Source organism: Peromyscus californicus, unplaced genomic scaffold, assembly GCF_007827085.1.
Source record: "Peromyscus californicus insignis strain IS unplaced genomic scaffold, ASM782708v3 Scaffold_6__1_contigs__length_162567912, whole genome shotgun sequence".
In the NCBI taxonomy this organism is placed as follows: Eukaryota; Metazoa; Chordata; class Mammalia; order Rodentia; family Cricetidae; genus Peromyscus; species Peromyscus californicus.
In genome coordinates this window covers 155,948,576-155,956,113 of record NW_026294584.1, presented here as the reverse complement: position 1 = coordinate 155,956,113, position 7,538 = coordinate 155,948,576, and positions in this window count along the sequence as shown.

Here is a 7,538-nt window from a genome sequence, read left to right as displayed (position 1 = left end):
ATTTCTTTTTTCATTTTTAAAGATTTATTTATTATGTTTGTGTGTGTGTGTGTGTGTGTGTGTGTGTGTGAGTTTATATACACCATGTGCATGCAAACCCCACAGAGGCCAGAAGAGGGCATCAAATCCCCTGAGGCTGGGGTTGCAGATGGTTGTGAGCTGCCATGTGGGTCCTGGGAACCAAATTCTAGTCCTCTGTGAGGTTAGGAAGTGCTCTTAACTGTTGAGCCACCTCTCCAGCCCATTGCTAAATTTTTTAATATTTATTTTCCACATTTTTGTAACTTGGCCCACAATTTTGCTTTCTCACAATGCCTTCATTAGAATTTATTTCGGGTTTGTCCTGGATATCTTAAATGAGAGGAGAATTGCTGTCTCTTTTGATGCACATGTACAGTTGATAGTGAAGGATGTAATGGTTTGTTCCTTGACTCTCTCCTGGAAACCTTTATTAAATGTTTGGCCAGATTTTTTTCTTTTGTTTGAGGGGAAACACTTTACTACTGATTCATTTAATTTTAAATTTATAAAAGAATCATTTTCTACTTTATGTGAAATATTTTAAGTAAGTTATTTTCTTATTTATTTTCTCTTCCCTACTTGAGGCTAAACCCCAGGCAAATAAAAAGTAAATTTTTAAATTCCTTTAAAATAATTACTAACCTTTTAAAGTCTATAAAGTTATATCAAGCCTTCTTTAAAGCAATATGTGGCTTTTATAAAGGAAGTTATTTTTAAAAAAAAACCTTCTATATACACATGGATAGTTCTTTTTTAATATTATCTACGTGAAAAATTAAGCAATATTTGGGGTGTTGAAAGTCCATTCAATAAAATACAAGAAATAGGTTATGGGTCAGAGAGATGGTTCAGAAGTTAAGAGCACTTGCTGCCCTTTCAAAGGACCCAGGTTCGTTTCCCAGCATCCATTTGGTGGCTCACAACCACCTGTAACTTCTGCTTCAGGATATTCAACAGTCTCTTCTGGTCTCTGGCCACTAGATATACAAGCAATGCACTTATATACACACAGGCAAAACATTCATACGCATGAAATAAAATAAATAAATCCAGATGAGGTCCCAGCACTGATTGAGGGAAATAGACTCACTCCGCACCCTGAAACTATTTGCAACTGATACCTGCTGGCCTAAGGAAAATCGTTTTTCTCCAACGTTGTGGCAATGGGTCTATCAACCCCACTCCAGAGCAGGCCCTATGCCCAGGAGTAGCTGGCCAACACAAAACCACGAAACGGATTCAATGTTCTGTGTTTCCTTTTAGCATTTTTTGTCTTGCTGGTTTTTTTGTTTGTTTAATGGGGGCGGTTAGTTTTTCAAAAGGGGTCGGGGGAGAGAACATAGAGCATCAAGTTGGGTGGGTGGGGAGAAAGTGGGAGGAGTTGGAAGAAGGGAAAGCATCATCAAAATATAGTGTGAAAAAAACATAAAAATTGTTTTTCATTTAAAAAGTCATTTCAGAGTCAAATAAATGTAATTGAAATAAAAAAGAAAACGGTCAGTTAAGAAAGAGAAGCCTTTAATCTTGGTCTGGGTTCAAGAACAGACGCAGCTACAGCTGCGTTTCTACGAACAGACTAGAAGCATCTCAGGTTGTTTTCTAGCTGCAGTGTTGATGTTCACATCTCGCGAGATCCTGATGCTTCCAATTTAGAAACCTCTCCGTCTCCGTCTTTTCGGCAGGACTTTGTTTAATCCTTCCCTCTACTAAAGAAATGGGGTGAGGAGATAAGCAGCTGTAAACTGTAATGCCCCATATGGGCTGATGCCCTAATTCCAGTCAAATCAGCCAGCCATTGTTACATGTATGATCCATTTCAGGGCAGCAAACCCAAAAGGAATTTTAAATGTCTCTCAGGCTTGTTATGTAAAGTGAAACTCTCTTACAACATTCCCAGGGATTATTAAGCTGCTAGTGCCTCTAGTCACTCAACATGTCATGATGTAGTCAACTTTAACACCCTAATGTAGACAGCACTACATGTTAGAATTTCTTTAGAATGTACTTTTTAAAGTAGTAATTGATTGAAAACCACGAGCATGAAATTGTATATTATGGCCAAAACAAATGTTTAAGAATAAAAACAAAGTAAGGTGAAGATGGAAACTGTTTGAAATACATATTCATTTCCTAATACTGCTTCTGCAGCTGTAGTCACCTGACACCTTAAATCAAAGATGTGAAATATATGTCACAGTAATACAGAAATCGTCAATTGTACACAGATACCTGAGAAATAGCACTTGACAAATGCATCAAATAATTGAAGGTCTGTAGAGCAATAAGGATACAATTAATTACTCTACAATGAATAATCAAACATACTCTCTATACTACTAGCTCAGGGATAGCACAGTAGGATGGAAACTGGAGACCTAGTCCTTTTTGTTTTTTTTTTTTTTTTTTTTTTTTTTTTTTTTTTTTTTTTTTTTTTTCCGAGACAGGGTTTCTCTGTGTAGCTTTGCGCCTTTTCCTGGAACTCACTTGGTAGCCCAGGCTGGCCTCGAACTCACAGAGATCCGCCTGGCTCTGCCTCCCGAGTGCTGGGATTAAAGGCGTGCGCCACCACCGCCCGGCCCTAGTCCTTTTTGTAACATGACCTGAGAGTCCACAGCTCTGTCTAGTGACTCACAGCTCTGTCTAGTGGCTCACAGCTCTGTCTAGTGGCTCACAGCTCTGTCTAGTGGCTCACGGCTCTGTCTAGTGGCTCACAGCTCTGTCTAGTGGCTCATGGCTCTGTCTAGTGGCTCACAGCTCTGTCTAGTGGCTCATGGCTCTGTCTAGAGGCTCATGGCTCTGTCTAGTGGCTCATGACTCTATCTAGGGACTCCATGACACAACAGAAACAAAGCTATAACCAAGTAAAGACTCAAGTTCCCACCCCACGATGCTTCCATGAGGACCCGCACCAACGGACATGAACTTATGAATAATCATGTCTCCTGATAGAGTGTGCTGTGGCTTATAGGTCATACCAAGCAGCACTTGTGATTTCCTAGACTTTTTGCATTTCTCTTGTCCATTTTTATATGATTTAAGTTTTTTTTTTCATGCTTAATTCTGTTCTTCCTTTGGATGATGCTAATGACATTGATGTGTGTGTCTCCAGTTCAGCTCATCACACTGAGCAGTATTCATGGCGTTCTCCTGTATGCCAGCTGAAACTAGTAGTGGTTTAAAGGCAGAGAGCCAAATTCATCACAAGGATAATGGCTAAATATATTTTGTTTTGTTTTCTGAATTTTAATGACTGAATGGAAGACTTATTCATTATTTATCTATTTTTGAATTTTATCAAATAGTTCTAGTGGTAATTACCCTATCTCTGTATTTATAGAAAAGTGGCACATTATCAAAATAATAGCCTGATTCCATATTTATGAAGGATCTGTTAAAATTATAAATATAGATACATGGGACTATGTGATTAATGCCAGGGCAAGCCACTTATAGGTTAAAAACGGGGCGGGGGGACCACAGATAGCTAGCACCTTTGGTGAAATTAGCAGTCTATAGTCAATTCCATTTGGGAGAAAATGGCTCCCCTACAAAACATGCAATTTATTTTAAAGGGAAATGTGCCCTGGTTCTTACTAACCAATGTTACAGAAGGAAAAGAATACAGTAAGCACTGCCTTGCACACCACACTGCAGACTCAGCAACACAGAATAGTGTGGTGTTCTTTCCTAGTGGTCTAAAAAGTGTTGAAATTGAGTACAGACACAGACATCAGTGACTTCCTCCAACTGCATGGTAGCACTATTCCTGGGGATTCTCATGTCTGTCGCTCTAAAGACAGGTAGCAAACAAACCCAGTTGTCGTGGGGAGGGACCCTGAAATCAGCAAGGCAGTGAGGCCACATTAGTGTCCCAGGGACAAAGCTTAGAAATGATAGAAGAAAAGTATGTTGTGACATCTGTACTGTCCTGCATGAAAAACAAAGCTGTACAAAGTAACTGTTTAAAAATAAAAAACCAAACTCACCACTGACCCCAAATCAGTCCCAGGTCCATGTGGTTTTACTTCCTATGGAGTGTTGGGATTCCATCCACCAGTAATCTTTAGGAAAAAATAGAAGCATATATCATTGCTACATTCTCCGGCATATACAAAGATTCTGACATGAATGGGTGCACTGTTACAGCTTCACTGTTCATCTTCAGTCTGTAAGCAAATCCATTTCTTAGACATCCCATTTGAAAGTTTCATACTCACTGATAAGAGAAAGGATTACATTTACATTGCAAAGAACATTGGTAAGATTACATAGAATGGTGTCCTGTGATGGTGGACCCCAAGTGTCTGACTGTGTTTTAAGTTTTGATCAGTGTTTCCGAAAGCACATACTTCAGAAGTTTTGGTATTCAGTTCGTAGCACTGTTGAGAAGTTGGAGCTTTAACAAGTGGGGCCTAGTGAGAGATCTTCTGGCTACTGGGAGCATTCATTTTAGGGGCATAGTAAGACCCCAGCTCTTTCCTCTTTCTCACCTGTGGCCATGAATAGATGTCTCTGTGAGCTCCTGGCATGATGCCCTGTCTTCTTACTTGAGTCTAAAATCAATGATGCTCTGATATGGCCCAGAGCCTCCAACTCTGTCGTCAGTCAAGTAATCTTCTTAGCTATTAAGTTCATTTAGCTCAGGGATTTGTTATCGTTACAGAGAGCCAAATTATACATTAGCCGATATGGGCAGTGTATTGCAGAGTTTCAGTAAGTACCAGCCATAACAGTATTGTTTAAATAGAGCATGGTTTTAATGTTTAAGAATCACAGATTGTATCTAAAGCAGCAGTAGCTATAAATAAGAAAAACTGAAACTGTATAAAAATGTACAGAAATTATATCACCTGTAAACCATATTTTAAGAAACAATATGAACAGCTCACATACCAAAGAAATGGCCACACTCTGGGTCTAACTGATGTGGAAGGATATGTCAAGTTGGGTGGAATTATAAAATGAGGATGTGGCTAATATACCAGGCAAACAGAGTCAATCATAGAGCCAACAGGAAGGACCTGGGTTGGTGTGTATCTGTGTGTGTGTGTGTGTGTGTGTGTGTGTGTGTGTACACAGGGGGTGGAAAATAACCTCACACACCACACACTTTTACTGCAACCATGAAATCTATAAAATACAAACATAAAACATAACTTTTGGTTTCTTTTGCCAGAATGAGTAGGTAGGCATGAAAGATAATTAAGGGAAATTAGTAGCTGACACACAACCTACCATAAACTCCACATTAACTACAAATCCCATGGGTTCTTGGTCTCTGGCTGTCAGCATCATTTAGCCACCTACAACTCCTCAAGCTTCCTGCCAGTGCAGGCCTGTTATCTGAGCAGCCTGTGCAGATCTCTGTAGCATGAATCTTAAAGGTTCTTATTAATAAAATTAAACCTGAGGCCAGTTATTGGGGTGAATGCTGGAAGATCAGAGAAGCAGAACAAGCCACAGCTTCCTCGCCTCACCAATTCCTCAGCTGATCCTGTTTCCTCAAACTGGAAGCTTCTGAGTCCTCATCCAAATGGATCTCAGCTGAACTGCTGCTCCAAAGCCTAAAAACTTAACCAGCTAAATGCTTCTAGTTTCTGGTTCTCACGCCTTATCTATCTTTCTGCTTTCTGCCATCACTCCCTGGGATTAAAGGCTCACTTTCTGGGATTAAAGGTGTGAGTCACCATGCCTTGCTATTTCCAATGTGGCCTTGAACTCACAGAGATCCGGAGGGATTTCTGCCTCTGGAATGCTGGGATTAAAGGCATGTGCTACCACTGCCTATCCTCTATGTTTAGTATTGTGGCTGTCCTGTTCTCTGACCCCAGATAAGTTTATTAACATGCACAATATTTTGGGGAACACAATACCACCACAGATTTCTGTCAGAGTGGATGCTTTGGAGACTTTTGGTCTCATGGGCCTCTTGCTTCCTCTGTGGTTCATACTAACGACTGGAATTGTATCTTGTTTTGGAAAACATGCACCCTTTACAGTCATCCTTGGCTAGCTCCCAACCTCAGGAGTTTGTATTTTCATCTGATCATTTGTTCAAGCATCCATCTCTTTATTTAATTTTTTAACACGTGTTCATTAAGCATTTGTGAAGCATAACCCTGATCATATGCTGGGTAGTGTAAAGGATACTTGCAATAGGACTGCCTGACAGATTCCACAGGTGTTGGGGTTTTCCATCTGATGATGAATGCATCAATGGATGCCTTGAATTTCAGCAACCCCAGACAGCATTATTTTCAGAGGACAAAAACAATCAAACTAGCACTTCATGACTCGATTCCCACTGCCCCTGCACCTATCTCCATCCTCGTTACCCTGCCCTCTGCCTTCAAGTTTGACTTCCTGGACCCAGTCTACAGGATCCACTGCCTCCTGCCTTCTGCCTCCTGCTTCTCTTGTACCACCATTAGAGACATCTCCTCCATGCCTTCTCCTATTTGGCTGTTCTTTCTGCTCCTTGCTGGGGCCTTGACCATTACACACAGTCACCTTTTTCTGTTTCCAAGGCTCATAAGAGACCCTCTCCTGTGCCTTCTAGAACATACTCTTGCCCCTTTGGATGCCCGACTTTGGCAGCTCTACTATCTCTTGGGTATTTAGAACACCTGCTTCCTCTCACTGAAATCTTCCTACTTCCTTAAGCATCCATCTGCTCAGGTGTTCCAGAGCTGCAGAGCACTCCAAGTACCAAATCAGCATCCCAGGCCCTATCAGGGATGACCCACCAACAAGGCATGGAAATTCAGGAGCCATGAAAATCCTCTAGAGCACATGAAAACCCTTTAGTTTCCCTTTAAAATCAGAATTTTAAAAAAAGGTAAACTCTTAGGTTGAAGAAATGCTTTAGTTTGGAATATTGACATATTAACCTGCATGCTGTGGTGGTTAATATTCATTATCAATTGTCAGGAAAATCACCATGGAAACACACCACTGCATGTGTCTATAAAGTCCTTTCCAGAAATGTTTCATTTAGGAGGAAAGACCTATGCTAAATGTGAGCCATTTCAAGGACTGGGGTCCAAAATTAAATAAAAACAGACCAAAACAGCTATGCAACCACATCCATCTCTTATTGCTCCTTAGCTGTGGGTTTGGTGGACCAGGTGCCTCACAGCCCTATTGCCATGCCATCCTTGCCATTACGGACTCCACTCACAAACAAACCCTTCCACTTCTTTAAGTTGCTTTTGCTGGGTATTTTGTCATATCAACATGAAAAGTAACTATTATACATGCTAAGATAGTCAAATATTTATGTATATTCTTAGTCCATTTTTCCTTTCCTCTCCTCTCATTTGTGTCTACATGTGCGTAAGAAAGGGCCATGAAAATAAAAGTGCTCATAGCCTTGAATTCATAATCTGCCTTTGGTTTTGGTTCTCAAGACCCATCCTGCAGGGAACTGTGTACTGTAATACCCACTTCTGTAGTTGGAATGTTTCTCTGGTCCTGCCAGGCCCCTGCAGTCCTGTGGCCCACTTATAAAATAAACA